Raw genomic sequence first — 17,015 nt, 5'->3', positions numbered from 1 at the left:
CACATTGTGGTTTTGATTTGCATTTCTCTGACAACAAGTGATGATGAGGATTTTTTCATGTGTCTGTTGGCTGTATGAATGTCTTCTTTTGAGAAGTGTCTGTTCATATCCTTTGCCCACTTTTTGATGGGGTTGTTTGCTTTTTTCTTGTAAATTTGTTTGAGTTCTTTGTAGGTTCTGGATATTAGCCCTTTGTCAGATGAGTAGATTGCAAAAATTTTCTCCCGTTCTGTAGGTTGCCTGTTCACTCTGATGGTAGTTTCTTTTGCTGTGCAGAAGCTCTTTAGTTTAATTAGATCCCATTTGTCAATTTTGACTTTTGTTGCCATTGCTTTTTGTGTTTTAGACATAAAGTCCTTGCCCATGTCTATGTCCTGAATGGTATTACCTAGGTTTTCTTCTAGGGTTTTTATGGTTTTAGGTCTAACATTTAAGTCTCTAATCCATCTTGAATTAATTTTCATATAAGGAGTAAGGAAAGGATCCAGTTTCAGCTTTCCACTTATGGCTAGCCAATTTTCCCAGTGTCATTTATTAAATAGGGAATCCTTTCCCCATTTCTTGTTTTTCTCAGGTTTGTCAAAGATCAGATGGCTGTAGATGTGTGGTATTATTTCTGAGGGCTCTGTTCTGTTCCATTGGTCCATATATCTGTTTTGGTACCAGTACTATGCTGTTTTGGTTACTCTAGCCTTGTAGTATAGGTTGAAGTCAGGTAGCATGATGCCTCCAGCTTTGTTCTTTTGGCTTAGGATTGTCTTGGCAATGTTGGCTCTTTTTTGGTTCCATATGAACTTTAAAGCAGTTTTTTCCAATTCTGTGAAGAAAGTCATTGGTAGCTTAATGGGGATGGCATTGAATCTACAAATTACCTTGGGCAGTATGGTCATTTTCACAATATTGATTCTTCCTATCCATGAACATGGAATGTTCTTCCATTTGTTTGTGTTCTCTTTTATTTCACTGAGCAGTGGTTTGTAGTTCTTCTTGAAGAGGTCCTTTACATCCCTTGTAAGTTGGATTCCTAGGTATTTTATTCTCTTTGAAGCTATTGTGAATGGGAGTTCATTCATGATTTGGCTGTCCGTTTGTCTGCTACTGGTGTATAAGAATGCTTGTGATTTTTGCACATTGATTTTGTATCCTGAGACTTTGCTGAAGTTGCTTATCAACTTAAGGAGATTTTGGGCTGAGGCAATGGGGTTTTCTAAATATACAATCATGTCATCTGCAAACAGGGACAATTTGACTTCTTCTTTTCCTAACTGAATACCCTTTATTTCTTTCTCTTGCCTGATTGCCCTGGCCAGAACTTCCAACCCCATGTTGAATAGGAGTGATGAGAGAGGGCATCTCTGTCTTGTGCCAGTTTTCAAAGGGAATGCTTCCAGTTTTTGCCCATTCAGTATGATATTGGCTGTGGGTTTGTCATAAATAGCTCTTATTATTTTGAGATATGTTCCATCAATACTGAATTTATTGAGAGTTTTTAGCATGAAGGGCTGTTGAATTTTCTCAAAGGCCTTTTCTGCATCTATTGAGATAATCATGTGGTTTTTGTCTTTGGTTGTGTTTATATGCTGGATTACATTTATTGATTTGCGTATGTTGAACCAGCTTGCATCCCAGGGATGAAGCCCACTTGATCATGGTGGATAAGCTTTTTGATGTGCTGCTGGATTCGGTTTGCCAGTATTTTATTGAGGATTTTTGCATCGATGTTCATCAGGGATATTGGTCTAAAATTCTCTTTTTTTGTTGTGTCTCTGCCAGGCTTTGGTATCAGGATGATGTTGGCCTCATAAAATGAGTTAGGGAGGATTCCCTCTTTTTCTATTGATTGGAATAATTTCAGAAGGAATGGTACCAGCTCCTCCTTGTACCTCTGGTAGAATTCGGCTGTGAATCCGTCTGGTCCTGGACGTTTTTTGGTTGGTAGGCTATTAATTATTGCCTCAATTTCAGAGCCTGCTATTGGTCTATTCAGGGATTCAACTTCTTCCTGGTTTAGTCTTGGGAGAGTGTAAGTGTCCAGGAAATTATCCATTTCTTCTAGGTTTTCTAATTTATTTGCCCAGAGGTGTTTATAGTATTCTCTGATGGTAGTTTGTATTTCTGTGGGGTCGGTGGTGATATCCCCTTTATCATTTTTTATTGGGTCTATTTGATTCTTCTCTTTTTTCTTCTTTATTAGTCTTGCTAGTGGTCTATCACTTTTGTTGATCTTTTCAAAAAACCAGCTCCTGGATTCATTGATTTTTTGGAGGGTTTTTTGTGTTTCTATCTCCTTCAGTTCTGCTCTGATCTTAGTTATTTCTTGCCTTCTGCTAGCTTTTGAATGTGTTTGCTCTTGCTTCTCTAGTTCTTCTAATTGTGATGTTAGGGTGTCAATTTTAGATCTTTCCTACTCTCTCGTGGGCATTTAGTGCTATAAATTTCCCTCTACACACTGCTTTAAATGTGTCCCAGAGATTCTGGTATGTTGTATCTTTGTTCTCATTGGTTTCAAAGAACATCTTTATTTCTGCCTTCATTTCGTTATATACCCAGTAGTCATTCGGGAGCAGGTTGTTCAGTTTCCATGTAGCTGAGCGATTTTGATTGAGTTTCTTAGTCCTGAGTTCTAGTTTGATTGCACTGTGGTCTGAGAGACAGTTTGTTATAATTTCTGTTCTTTCACATTTGCTGAGGAGTGCTTTACTTCCAACTATGTGGTCAATTGTGGAATAAGTGCGATGTGGTGCTGAGAAGAATGTATATTCTGTTGATTTGGGGTGGAAAGTTCTGTAGATGTCTATTAGGTCTGCTTGTTGCAGAGTTGAGTTCAATTCCTGGATATCCTTGTTAACTTTCTGTCTCGTTGATCTATCTAATGTTGACAGTGGGGTGTTAAAGTCTCCCATTATTATTGTATGGGAGTCTAAGTCTCTTTGTAAGTCTCTAAAGACTTGCCTTATGAATCTGGATGCTCCGGTATTGGGTGCATATATATTTAGGATACTTAGCTCTTCCTGATGAATTGATCCCTTTACCATTATGTAATGGCCTTCTTTGTCTCTTTTGATCTTTGATGGTTTAAAGTCTGTTTTATCAGAGATTAGGATTGCAAATCCTGCTTTTTTTTTTGTTTTCCATTTGCTTGGTAGATCTTCCTCCATCCCTTTATTTTAAGCCTATGTGTGTCTCTGCATGTGAGATGGGTCTCCTGAATAAACAGCAAACTGATAGGTCTTGACTCTTTATCCAATGTGCCAGTCTGTGTCTTTTAATTGGACAATTTAGTCCATTTACATTTAAGGTTAATATTGTTATCTGTGAACTTGATCCTGTCATTATGATATTAGCTGGTTATTTTGCGTGTTAGTTGATGCAGTTTCTTCCTAGCATAGATGGACTTTACATTTTGGCATGTTTTTGCAATGGCTGGTACCAGTTGTTCCTTTCCATGTTTAGTGCTTCCTTCAGGATCTCTTGTAGGGCAGGCCTGGTGGTGACAAAATCTCTATGCTTGTCTGTAAAGGATTTTATTTCTCCTTCACTTATGAAACTTAGTTTGGCTGGATATGAAATTCTGGGTTGAAAATTCTTTTCTTTAAGAATGTTGAATATTGGCCCCCACTCTCCTCTGGCTTGTAGAGTTTCTGCTGAGAGATCTGCTGTTAGTCTGTTGGGCTTCCCTTTGTGGGTAACCCGACTTTTCTCTCTGGCTGCCCTTAACATTTTTCCTTCTTTTCAACTTTGGTGAATCTGACAATTATGTGTCTTGGAGTTGCTCTTCTTGAGGAGTATCTTTGTGGCATTCTCTGTATTTCCTGAATTTGAATGTTGGCCTGCCTTACTAGGTTGGGGAAGTTCTCCTGGATGATATCCTCCAGAGTGTTTTCCAACTTGGTTCCATTTTCCCTGTCAGTTTCAGGCACACCAATCAGACATAGATTTGGTCCTTTCACATAATCCCACATTTCTTGGAGGCTTTGTTCATTTCTTTTCACTCTTTTTTCTCTAAATTTCTCTTCTCGCTTCATTTCATTCATTTGATCTTCAATCACTGATAATCTTTCTTCCAGTTGATCGAGTCGGTTACTGAAGCTTGTGCATTTGTCACATAGTTCTCATGTCATGGTTTTCATCTCTATCAGTTCTTTTAAGGTCCTCTCTGCATTGATTATTCTACTTATCCATTCATCCATTCTTTTTTCAAGGTTTTTAGTTTCTTTGCGCTGGTTACGTAATTCCTCCTTTAGCTCTGAGAAGTTTGATCGACTGAAACCTTCTTCTCTCAACCCGTCAAAGTCATTCTCCATCCAGCTTTGTTCCGTTGCTGGTGATGAGCTGCATTCCTTTGGAGGGGGAGATGTGCTCTGATTTTTTTAATTTCCAGCTTTTCAGAATTTCTTTTTCTGAAAAAAAGAATTTTCAGATGCTTTTTCCCCATCTTTGTGGTTTTATCAGCCTTTCGTCTTTGATGATGGTGATGTACTGATGGGGTTTTGGTGTGGGTGTCCTTTCTGTTTGTTAGTTTTCCTTCTAACAGTCAGGACCCTCAGCTGCGGGTCTGTTGGAGTTTGCTTGAGGTCCACTCCAGACCCTGTTTTCCTGGGTATCAGCAGTGGAGGCTGCAGAAGATAGAATATTGCTGAACAGCGAGTGTTGCTGTCTGATTCTTGCTCTGGAAGCTTCGTCTCAGGGTATACCCAGCCTTGTGAGGTGTGATGTGTCCGTCTGCACCTAGTGGGGGATGTCTCCCAGTTAGTCTACTCAGGGGTCAGGGACCCACTTGAGCAGGCAGTCTGTCCGTTCTCAGATCTGAACATCTGTGCTGGGAGAACCACTGCTCTCTTCAAAACTGTCAGACAGGGACTTTTACATCTGCAGAGGTTTCTGCTGCTTTTTGTTTAGCTATGCCCTGTCCCCAGAGGTGGAGTCTACAGAGGCAGGCAGGCCTCCTTGAGCTGCGGTGGGCTCCACCCAATTCGAGCTTCCAGGCAGCTTTGTTTATCTACTTAAGCCTCAGCAATGGCGGGCGCCCCTCCCCCAGCCTCACTGCCGCCTTGCAGTTAGATTTCCAACTGCTGTGCCAGCAATGAGGGAGGCTCCATGGGCATGGGACCCTCTGGGCCAGGTGTGGGATATAATCTCCTGGTGTGCCGTTTGCTAAGACCCTTGGTAAAGTGCAGTATTAGGGTGGGAGTTACCCGATTATCCAGATGTTGTGTGTCTCAATTTCCCTTGGCTAGGGAAAGGAATTCCTTACCCCCTTGCACTTCCCAGGTGAGGCGATGCCTCACCCTGCTTCAGCTCTAGCTGATTGGGTTGCACCCACGGACCAGCATCAACTGTCTGACACGCCCCAGTGAGATGAACCCGGTACCTCAGTTGAAAATGCAGAAATCACCCGTCTTCTGTGTCGCTCACACTGGGAGCTGGAGGCTGGAGCTGTTCCTATGCGGCCATCCTGGGTGCCACCCCTCATTTGTTTTTCTTACTCCTGCCTCTTTCAAACTTCTCATGGCCAGCCTAGCACATACATAGTTTTAGTTTATTATTATTTGCCTTCATCAGCTCCATTCAACACTCATACCTTCTTTTTTTGAATTTCTGTAGTGTATATTCTCATGGTGTTTAGTACTTATTGGTACTGTGATGTTCAGTAACAAGTTCTTTGAGGGTAGGGTCCATACATTAGAGTTTTAGAACTTCACAGAAGCTAAGGAGAAGTAGAGATTTAGTAGATTCTCGGTGAATTTTCACTGACCCAGGAAGAGTGTTGTAATATTGACTGCATAAGGGAGGATGCTTTAGTAACATTGACTGAAAGTGAGTTCTGTAATAACAAGACCATAAGGAAGGCAGGCACTTTATTTCATTTGCAAGATGAGTCTTAGAACTGTTTGGTTCAACTCACAAATATATAACCACATCTACCTTTCACTATGTATTTACATATTTAAATATGTATACTTATATATATATATATATTTAATATGAATTAAATCAAAATTTACAGTGATTACTCAAATCAAAGTTGATGCTACCCAGCAATCTTTTATTTCTTTAAATAGACAACTAAGGTACAGAAATGGTATGGTCCGAAAGTTTGCATCCATACAAAATTTATATGTTGAAACCTAATCCCCAATGTGGTGATATTAAGAGCTGTATCCTTTGAGAGATAATCAGTTAATGAAGGCTACCCTCATGAATACAATTATTTCTTTTATAAAACAAGCCTGGGGGAGCTTGTTTGCCATTTGGGCCATGCAAGGACACATAGAAGACATCATCTATCAAGCAGAGAGCAAGCCCTCATCAGACACCAAATCTGCTGGCACCTTGATCTTGAATTTTCCAGCCCTCAAAACTGTGAACAATACATTTCTGTTGTTTATAAATTACCTAGTCTAAGGTATTTTTAATAGCATCCTGAATAAATTAAGACAATAGATGTAGGTCTCCATAATAATTTCTAACTTCTATACTTAACACAACTGTCTTGGAATTTTTTAACTTGATATGCTCAATTATCTCTAGCAACTGACCACCAAACTCCAGCTATAGATACTGGACCTTCATGCCTAATTTATTCTGGCATGTTCTTCCATAGCTTATTTCAAAAATAACTTTGGAAATAACTCTTCCATTGAAATAGTCAATCACTTAGTTGGTTTGCTCTTCATGAAGTATCCATTTGCTTTTTCCTGTTTATGAGAGGAGCCTGTTAGTCTTTATTAATGTAAAATAACTTCTTCCATTTCTCTTTACATGCATGTTTTAACATACTAAGGTTATTTGTTATACCTAGTTGATTTCCATTCAGGTTTGGCTCTGTACTCAGAAGTTATTAGTATATAAGAATATATCTTATAGCAGACTCAAAATATCAGTGGTTACACAAAGTTTAAGGACAAAAGCCACCCAGAATTCAAAGATATAAGAAGTCCATAATAGCAGGAACATAGGATCTTGCAATCTCATTACTCCATCATCTTCAACCTATGCTTGCATTTTGAGGTTAAGGCATCTTGCCTGTTTTCAAGCTGGCAGGAATTGAAAGACGACACTTTCCCATTAGAGGCATGACCTATGGGTTTTGTGCAATATTTTAATATATATTCCATTGACCATAAATGAGTCATATTACCTCATGTACCTGTGATGAGAATAAGGAAAGTTTCAAATGACTTTAAAGGGAAACATGATAATAAGCAGTCAGCAGAGGTCTTAAAGTGATTGTATCTCTTATCAGTTACATTTCAATAGAAAATGACCTGGTTTCAGCTGGGTGCATTGGTTCATGCATATAATCCTAGCACTTTGGGAGACTGAGGATGGTGGATAACTTGAGCTCAAGAGTTTGAGACCAGCTTGGGCAACATGGAAAAACCCTGTTTCTACAAAAAAATATATAAATTAGCTGGGTGTGGTGGTGTGTGAAAAGAAAATGATCTGGTTTCATCATAAAGTCATTGACCATGAATTCAGGCAGGAGGGTAGGTTGGTAGGTTACATGTCCCAGTAGGGTAGCTCAATCCTTGGAGAAGTGAAAAGGCTGAGAGAAAGTGCCTCTATGGGGCAGGTACATGCTCAGAAGGTACAGCCATGTTCAAGATGTGGGAGGTTGTCCTTTTCCCAAAAACGTGGTTTTGAGCTTAATCTTAAATTATTAACTTTTAATAGACCTTTCTTCCCAAGTGATGTGCCCAAATCTGGGCAGCAAGCTGAATAGAAGCACTTGCAAAGCAAACACATTACAAAGGAAATCTAAATCATTTTTCAAGAAAGGTGAAGGTTTGTTGCTTTCTTAAGTAACCGTGTACTCTCCACCCAAATCTGTCAGGGAAGTTGGAGCATTTGTTTTACTCTAACTTACCTGGAAATCAAAGTCATTTCCCTTCAGTCTAGTACAGACATGAAACTTGTTAACCAGACTCAATCTGGTGGACCCCCTGACAGGATAATGTTGAAGAGTATACCCATTCTCTTAAATGGAATGTACATTTGAGAGAAGTAGTATAGAAAATGGTTAAGGGCAGGCCGGGTACGATGGCTCACGCCTGTAACCCAGCACTTCGGGAGGCCGAAGTGGGCAGATCACGAGGTCAGGAGTTCAAGACCAGCCTGGCCAACATGGTGAAACCCTGTCTCTACCAAAAATACAAAAATTAGCTGGACGTGGTGGTGGGCGCCTGTAGTCCCAGCTACTCGTGAGGCTGAGGCAGGAGAATTGCTTGAACCCAGGAGACAGAGGTTGCAGTGAGCCAAGACCGGGCCATTGCACTCCAGCCTGGGCAACAGAGTGAGGCTCTATCTTAGAAAAAAAAAAAAGGAAATGGTTAAGGGCACCAGTTTCTCCACTTGACAACTGAGTAACTTTTGGTCAGTTAATATAACCTCTCAGAGGTATTTCCTTCATCTGTAAAATATGCACAATTACCTACACAGAATTACTTTGTGGGTATTTTATTATTATTGTAATTATGCAATACAATGAGGCCCGGGCGTGATGGCTCATGCCTGGAATCCCAGCACTTTGGGAGGCCGAGGTGGGTGGATCACCTAAGGTCACGCATTAGAGACCAGCCTGGCCAACACGGTGAAACTCTGTCTCTACCAAAAGTTACCCAGGCATAGTGGTGGGCACCTGTAATCCCAGCTACTCATGAGGCTGAAACAGGAGAATCACTTGAGCCAGGGAGGCAGAGGTAGCAGAGAGCCAAGATCACGCCACTGCACTCCAGCCTGGGCACAAGAGCGAAACTCCATCTCAAAAAAAAAAAAAAAAGACTTAGAGAAACAAAAGTATATATTCATGAGTTGTAAAATCCTACAATGTTGTTAAATATCTATTCATCTAAAATTGATTAATAGATTAATGTAACTCTAACTAAAATCTCAACATTTTATTGAGTTTAATAAGCTTTTCTAAATATTTTTATGAAAATGTAAAGAGCCAAGAATAGCTAAAACATTCTTGATGAAGAAGGAACTAAGAGAAAAATTGCTCAACCCTATGTGGAAACTTCATTTAAAGCCTTGTAAACTGACAATGTGGTTATTGGTACAATGATGGACAAATGCACCAATGGACCAATGGCCAAAAATAACAGAAAACAAAAAAACATACATTTGGTATATAATAAATAGGATAATGTAGAAGTGTAAAAAAAGAAAGAACTATTCAGTAAATCATGCTGACACAATTAGATATTCTTATGGAAAATATATCACACATTAAAGTTTCAGGTGCAGTAATGCTGAAACGTAAAAGGCAAAGTATAAAGCATTTAGAAGAGAATATAGAAAATATCCACAGGACTTTTGGGTAGGAGAGGATTTCTTAAAGAAGGAATAACACATAATGATACTAAATATAAGGGGAAAATGATAAATTTAATGACGTTAAATTTGTAAGTTAAGAATAAATGAAATAGGCCGGGCTTGGTGGCTTATGTCTGCAATCCCAGCACTTTGGGAGGCTGAGGTGGGCAGATCACGAGGTCAACAGATCGAGACCATCCTAGCCAACATGGTAAAACCTCGTCTCTACTAAAAATACAAAAATTAGCCGGGTGTGATGGCAGGTGCCTGTAGTCCCAGCTACTGGGGAGGCTGAAGCAGGAGAATCACTTGAACCTGGGAGGCGGAGGTTGCAGTGAGTCGAGATCATGCCACTGCACTCCAGCCTGGCAACAGAGTGCGACTCCGTCTCAAAGTAAGTAAGTAATTAAATAAATAAATAAATAAATAAAATGAAATAAATAAATAAATAAATAAAATGAAGAACTATGTTCATCAAAAGACACCATAAAATTATGAAACTGAAAGTCACAGGTCAGAGAAGTCATTTGCAATATAAATAACTTACCCAGGATTATCATGAAAATACAGAATATATAAAGAACTTCTATCAGTCCATGAGAAAAATATAGACAATTCAATAGAAAAACGGGGAAAATTGGGAAAAATAGAGACTTCCCAAAAGATGAGATCCAAAATGGTCACATTAAAAGTTAATAGTTCTGTTTATATATTGGTTATGAAACAAACCACTTTAAAAGTCACTGGCTTAATATAACATTTATTTTGTTCACAAACTTGCAATTAGATCTGAGTGCCATGGGGTCAGCTTGTCTTTGATTCACTGGGTGTGAGCTGTGGCTGCTTGAAGTTGGGCTCAAATTATCTGAAGATTCCAGCAATTAAATGTCTGAAGGTTGACTCTGGCTGTTGGCTGTAACCTGAATTTGGACTCTGATAGGATCAGCTACATGTAGGCTCTCCACACTGCTGCTTGGCTTCTTTGCAACATGGTGGCCAGATCTCAAGGACAAGCTGAGAGAGAGAGATTGGGAATGAATGAATATATGAATGCATCAGGCAGAAGGTATTTTGCCTTTTATCATTTAGTCTGAGATTTCAGGAATGGTGTCACTTCTGCTCCATTCTTTTTGTTAAAAGCAAGTCATTAATTCCACCCCACAATCAAAGAGAGGGAAATTAGACTCCACCTTTTGATGGGCAGAATGCCAAATAATTGGTGGACATATTTTAAAACAACTATAGCAATCACCCGTATTAGAAATTAGGAAATTGCAAATTAATCCTGTAATTAGATACTACTGATCTTCTACCAGAATTGCTAAAATTAAAAAAACAAAAACTAATCATTATTGGTAAGAATATAAAGTAGTAAGAACTTTCTTTTTTGTTGTTGTTTTTCTGTTCTGTTTTGTTTTGAGACGGAGTCTCGCTCTGTCACCCAGGCTGGAGTGCAGTGGCGCGATCTCGGCTCACTGCAAGCTCTGCCTCCTGGGTTGATGCCATTCTCCTGCCTCAGCCTCCCGAGTAGCTGGGACTACAGGCACCCGCCACCACACCTGGCTAAGTTTTTGTATTTTTAGTAGAGACGGGATTTCTCCGTGTTAGCCAGGATGGTCTCTATCTCCTAACCTCGTGATCCACCCGCATCGGCCTCCCAAAGTGCTGGGATTACAGGCGTGAGCCACCGCGCCCGGCCCAAGTAGTAAGAACTTTCATCACTACTACTGAGAATCTAAATTGATAAAACCACTTTAGAAAACAGTTGAATATTATTCAGTAAGTTAAGGATATACATATCTTATTATCCTAGATATATATCCAAGAGAAATGTTTGCACATGTGCAAATATGTACGAGAATGTTCATAGTAGTAAGTGTTTGTATAACCAAGAACTAAAAACAACCTGAGTGCGCATTTACGGAAATTGGATAGTGTTGAATGCAAGTCAACAATGACAATGGACAGGTCAGAGATATGTACAATATGAATGAATCTTATAAAAATAATTTTGTGAAAAGACAACACAAAAAGAAAGTATAATTATACTTATATAAATTTCAAACCAAACAAAATTTTCTTATATTGTTCAGGGATATATGTATAGGTGGTAAAATGTATTAAAAATGTAAATAAATGGACTGGGCATGGTGGCTCATCCCTGTAATCCCAGAACTTTGGGAGGCCAAGGTGGGCAGATCACCTGAGGTCAGGAGTTTGAGACCAGCCTAGCCAACATGGCGAACCCCCCCTCTCTACTAAAAATACAAAAATTAGCCAGGTGTGGTGGTGGGTGCCCATAATCCCAGCTACTTGGGAGGCTAAGGCATGAGAATCACTTGAACCGGGGAGGTGGAGGTTGCAGTGAGCTTAGATCACCCCAATGCACTCCAGACTGGGTGACAGAGAGAGGCTCTGTCTCAAAAAAAAAAAAAAAAAAAAAAAAAAATGTAAGTAAATGATTACCATAAGTCAGGATTGTGGTTTTCTGTGGGAGTGAAGAGAGTGTGCAAGGCAGAGGTTGTGAATTAATGAGGCATGACAGCGGTGCTCTATTTATCCTGAATTATAGTTAAACATGTGTACACTGTAAAACTACTTTTCAAAGCTCTACATGTAGGTCTTATTTAGTTCTCTGCATATTTTACAATAGGAAGACATAAAACAAACACAGAAGCTTTTTATATATCAATATAGAAAGATTTCCAAAATATATTGTGAAGTATCAAAAGCAAGGTCCAGAACATGTGAATCTATATTTGTATTTATATGCAAGTAGATAAAGAAGAAAAGACAAGAAATTAACAATAGTAGAAACCTCTGGAGGATGAAGGAAAGGGTAGAAACCAAGTAGATAGGTGACAGGGATGGGAGGAAACTTTTCACTGCAACTATTTGTCTTTTAAACTCTGTGAGTGTATTACCTTTTCAAAATATAAGCCAAATTAACAAACAAAATCTCTTAAAGCCCTAAAAGAGACCTCAGAGAAAAGTATGTCTTCTTAGAACAGATTCCCACTCCCTCAAGGCTTCATGTGTTATCTTCATTCTTAGGAGCCAGGAGCTCAGGAGTCAGTGTTTGTTTCTGGACAGAGAAAAGGTTTGGAAAGAATTAGTGATTATGCAGATCAATACCTGCAGCTCCCCAGATGGGACTATAAGTCTCAGATGCTTAGTCCTACTGCAGGGTCGAGCTTTAACTTCTCATACAAGCACTGACCAGCGTGGTGGATCAATGTGATTAAACAGCCCTGTGATTAGCAACTTGGTCAGGTTTACACACATAATCACAACAGGGAGCTATACAGAGTTCAGAACATTTAGCAATGAACAGACCATTCCTGTCCCCTTTCAGGAAAAACTTATGTATTGAGAGCTTCCTGTGTACTCTGGTGGACCATTTATTTAACAAATTATTAATGAGTAGCTGCTACATCACAAGTACTCTGCTGGGCACTGGGACTATGGCTGTGAACAAAATGGGCAAAACTTCCTCTCCTCATGGATTTTGTATTCTAACGTGAAATGCAAAGAAATGAAATGAATAAGTAAAATATGTAGTACACTAGATAGTGATAAGCAATTACTTAGAAAAATAAAGCAGGAAAGATAATAGCAATGGCTGTTTTTTTTTTTTTTAATGTTTTGCATTTTTAAAGATGTCAAACAGGTAAGTCCCCACTGAGAAAGTGACATTTAAGAAAAGACCTAAAGGGAATAAGGAAAGGAACAGGGCACATATTTGGGAAAAGAAGTTTCCAGGCAAACAGTAAGTGCAAAGGCCTGAGGCAGGAGTTTGCCTGACATTTGAGGAAGAGCAAGGGGGTCTTGTGGCTAGAGGGGAAGAAAAGGGAGAAGAGCCCTCACAGGCCACTAGAAGCACTTTGGCTATTAAACTGAATGAGAAGGGAACCCTGGGAGAGTCTTGAACAGAGGCACTGCTGCTGCATTTAGAATACATAGTAAGAGGGCAGTGATAAATAGAAGCAGGGAGACCAGTGAAGAGCCTGTTGTGAAAATCTGGGTGAGATGTGGTGATAGATTTTCTAGTATGGTAGCAATGGAAGTGGTAAAAAATGGTTAGGTTATGGATATATTTTGAAGGTAGAGCTGATGGGATGTAGGATCTGAAGGAAAGAGCAATCAAAGATGATAGCACAGATATACTGGCTGTTTATTGAGATGGGAAAGATTCTTGAGGAGCAAGCCTGAAAGAATAATCAGGAGTTCATTTTTTTGAAAGGTAAAAAATGCTTGTCAAGCATTGCAGTTGCAGACAGGGCGCCGTGGCTCATACCTGTAAATCTCAGCACTTTAGGAGGCTGAGGTGGGTGGATCACCTGAGGTCAGGAGTTTGAGACCAGCCTGGCCAATATAGTGAAACCCCATCTCTACTAAAAACACAAAAATTAGTTGAGTGTGATGTCGCGTGCCTGTAATCCCAGCTATTCAGGGTGCTGAGGCAGTAGAAACGCTGGAACCTAGGAGGCAGGGGAGGTTGCAGTGAGCTGAGATCATGCCAGTGCACTCCAGCCTGGGCCACAGAGCAAGGTTCCATCTCAAAAAAAAAAAAAAAAAAAAAGGTAGTGAGTCTAGTGTTTGAGGCAGCAGTCCAAGATGGAAAGAGGCATTTGTATGTCTATGGTATTTAAGGACTGAGCCCTGAGTATGCTAATATTTAGGGAAGGATCACGCAAGCGATCGTTTAATTTATACATGTAATAATAAGTACTATTAATATAACTAAAATAATCTCAGGAATCCTATGTATATTCCAGGAGCTTCTAAAACTGCTCTTGGGGAGTCAGCAAAAGCTTTCAGAAAGAGGTAATGGGTTATGTTTAAACTGAAATCTGAAGGACAAGTAGGAACTGGCGAATAAGAAAAGGGGAGGATCCTCCAGAGAAAATGCAGCTGCAAAGTCCACAAGCAAGAGAGGACATGAAACAATCAGGAATTTCACTGTCCCTTCCACGTCAATGTCTCTGTCACACTTGTTCTGTTGGAGGAACAGCTACAGGAGTTTTTGGAATGTTAAATTGTAGAGATTTTAAATTGGGATTTGGTGGGCAATATTTACGTGACTTCTAGTCACTTCTGTGTGGAAGAAAATTATTTGGCATATAGTCATGTAACTCTTAGAATATACCAACTCAGAGGCAGCCTCAACAAAAGCCCAGTTCCCTGAAATAAGCTCCGGTTTTCAAACACAGGAACTCCTGGTTCCTGTCAAAACGCATCCAAACGTTATGCAGTCGGAAGTGAAATTCTGAAAGTCTGGCTCCCTCGCATGCAAAGAAAACCCTTTGAGATTTTTGATAGCAGGTAGTTAAGACACTTGTCCCTGAGGCGGAGGTGTTAACTCCAGAGCTCCCCAGTTCTTCTCAAGCAGGGTTTCCCAAGGGCTTTGCTTGGTGGGCTCCTCCTGGATTCTCTCTGTAGTTCCTCCTCAGAGCTCAAGGAAGCTTTTGAAGAAAGGATTTCTTTTTTTTTTTTTTTTTTTTTTTTTTGAGGCGGAGTCTCTCTCTGTCGCCCAGGCTGGAGTGCTGTGGCGCGATCTCAGCTCACTGCAAGCTCCCCCTCCCGGGTTCACGCCATTCTCCTGCCTCAGCCTCCCGAGTATAGCTGGGACTACAGGCCCCTGCCACCACGACCGGCTAATTTTTTGTATTTTTAGTAGAGATGGGGTTTCACCGTGTTAGCCAGGATGGTCTCAATCTCCTGACCTCGTGATCCGCCCACCTCGGCCTCCCAAAGTGCCGGGATTACAAGCGTGAGCCACCGCGCCCGGCCAGAAAGGATTTCAAAGGTTAAATATTTGACAGATTGGGACTGCGTAGAGATGGAGGGACTGAAGACACCTGCTTCTTGAGGGGGCCAATTGTCAAGAGGCAGAAAAAGGGAGGAGCGAGTACGGAGGAAGGAAAGAAAAAGACGGGCCGGGCGCGGTGGCTCAAGCCTGTAATCCCAGCACTTTGGGAGGCCGAGACGGGCGGATCACGAGGTCAGGAGATCGAGACCATCCTGGCTAACACGGTGAAACCCCGTCTCTACTAAAAAAAATAAATAAATAAATAAAAAAAAAAAAAAAAAAAAAGACTCAGGAAAACAATGAAACCATCTTCATGTTGCAAAAACTGTAAAAATTGAATGGAATATTAGCAGTGCTACCTATTCGTAAGCAGTGTGGTGCTGTAGAAGTCTGCTGGGCTCATGACCTCAGAGGTTGAAAGATCAAAACCATCCTGGCCTACAGGCAACTCGGAGTTTAAATCTACTTCTGTATCTTCCCTAAAAGTCTGAGAATCAAATCAGTGATGGCACTCCATGGAAAGATATCACCCGATAAATTTCTGGTAGTTGTTTGCCTATGACACATTGCCCCAGCCTAAAAATTCTCTTCTCTCGAGCTCCCAACATGGAAACAATTGGGAATACTAAGTTAGAACCTCCATCGATCTAGGTGAACTTGCATATTGCGTACAATTTCGTGGAGGAAGGGGGATGACAAATTCCGCATTGACTTCCATTACATCTTCCAGTAAAGGGGCTTTAAAATTGTTATTTACCTGTTAAGTTTTGATTATGTACTAGCAGTAGATGCAAATATAACACAATCCAGAAAAACTATTTTTAACACACATTTCAGGTAACAGGAAATAACATTAAAATAACATATTACATTATATTAAATGTAAATTTCAATATTTATATCTATATTTGGTCCAAAGAAGTGTCATAGAAGGATAAAAAAAAAAAAAAACTACAAAATGACATTGTACTAGGATAAAAATTCTACAAGAGACATGGAATGGCACTATGAATGCAGAAAAATAAAGGATCAATGTAAAATCTTCCACAATTAAAGAGAGGGCACTATTCACCTCCCTCTTTTAAACGGTTGTTGGTAAGTATTAAATTACTACGGTTTTTAGATTCCTATGATACAAGTCACTATATCCTTCAGAAAAACTTAAACTTAATGAAAAATGTTAGATGTCCACTGAAAATATGTGGTAGGTATCACGTTAGTCAAAATTCTTTTAGACAGGCAAGAACACCCCAGAGCAGTGAAAAATATAAATAATGGGACATTTTATGAGATTTGTCAGGCTCTTACCATTGCTTTCAACTGGTTGCTTCCCACTTCTTCTTTTTTTTTTTTTTTTTTTTTTTGAGACGGAGTAGCACTCTGTCGCTCAGGCTGCAGTGCAGTGGCACGATCTCGGCTCACTGCAACCTCCGCCCTCCGGGTTCAAGCGATTCTCCTGCCTCAGCCTCCTGAGTAGCTGGGATTACAGGCATGCGCCACCACGTCTGGCTACTTTTATTTTTTGTATTTTTAGTAGAGGTGGAGTTTCACTATATTGGCCAGGCTGGTCTACGAACTCCCGACCTCAGGTGATGCGCCCGCCTCGACCTCCCAAAGTGCTGGGATTACAGGCGTGAGCCACTGCTCCCAGTCAACTTCCCACTTCTCTTGTTTTTGTTTTTTAATTGTTTCTTTGTTCCTCTTTGTGTGTTTTTTGGTTATTTCTTGTTACCCAGTAAATATGACAGTGCTGACAGATTTAACTAAACGTTACATAAGTATTTATTAGGAGCAATCAGTTGTTTTCTTGTTTATTTTTCTTTCTACGAACCACACAAATAAGAATTTTTTTTTATGTTACTTACATTTCTTTTCTATGAACCTG

Source organism: Rhinopithecus roxellana, chromosome 4, assembly GCF_007565055.1.
Source record: "Rhinopithecus roxellana isolate Shanxi Qingling chromosome 4, ASM756505v1, whole genome shotgun sequence".
Taxonomy (NCBI): Eukaryota; Metazoa; Chordata; class Mammalia; order Primates; family Cercopithecidae; genus Rhinopithecus; species Rhinopithecus roxellana.
Note: the sequence above shows the minus strand (reverse complement) of the source record.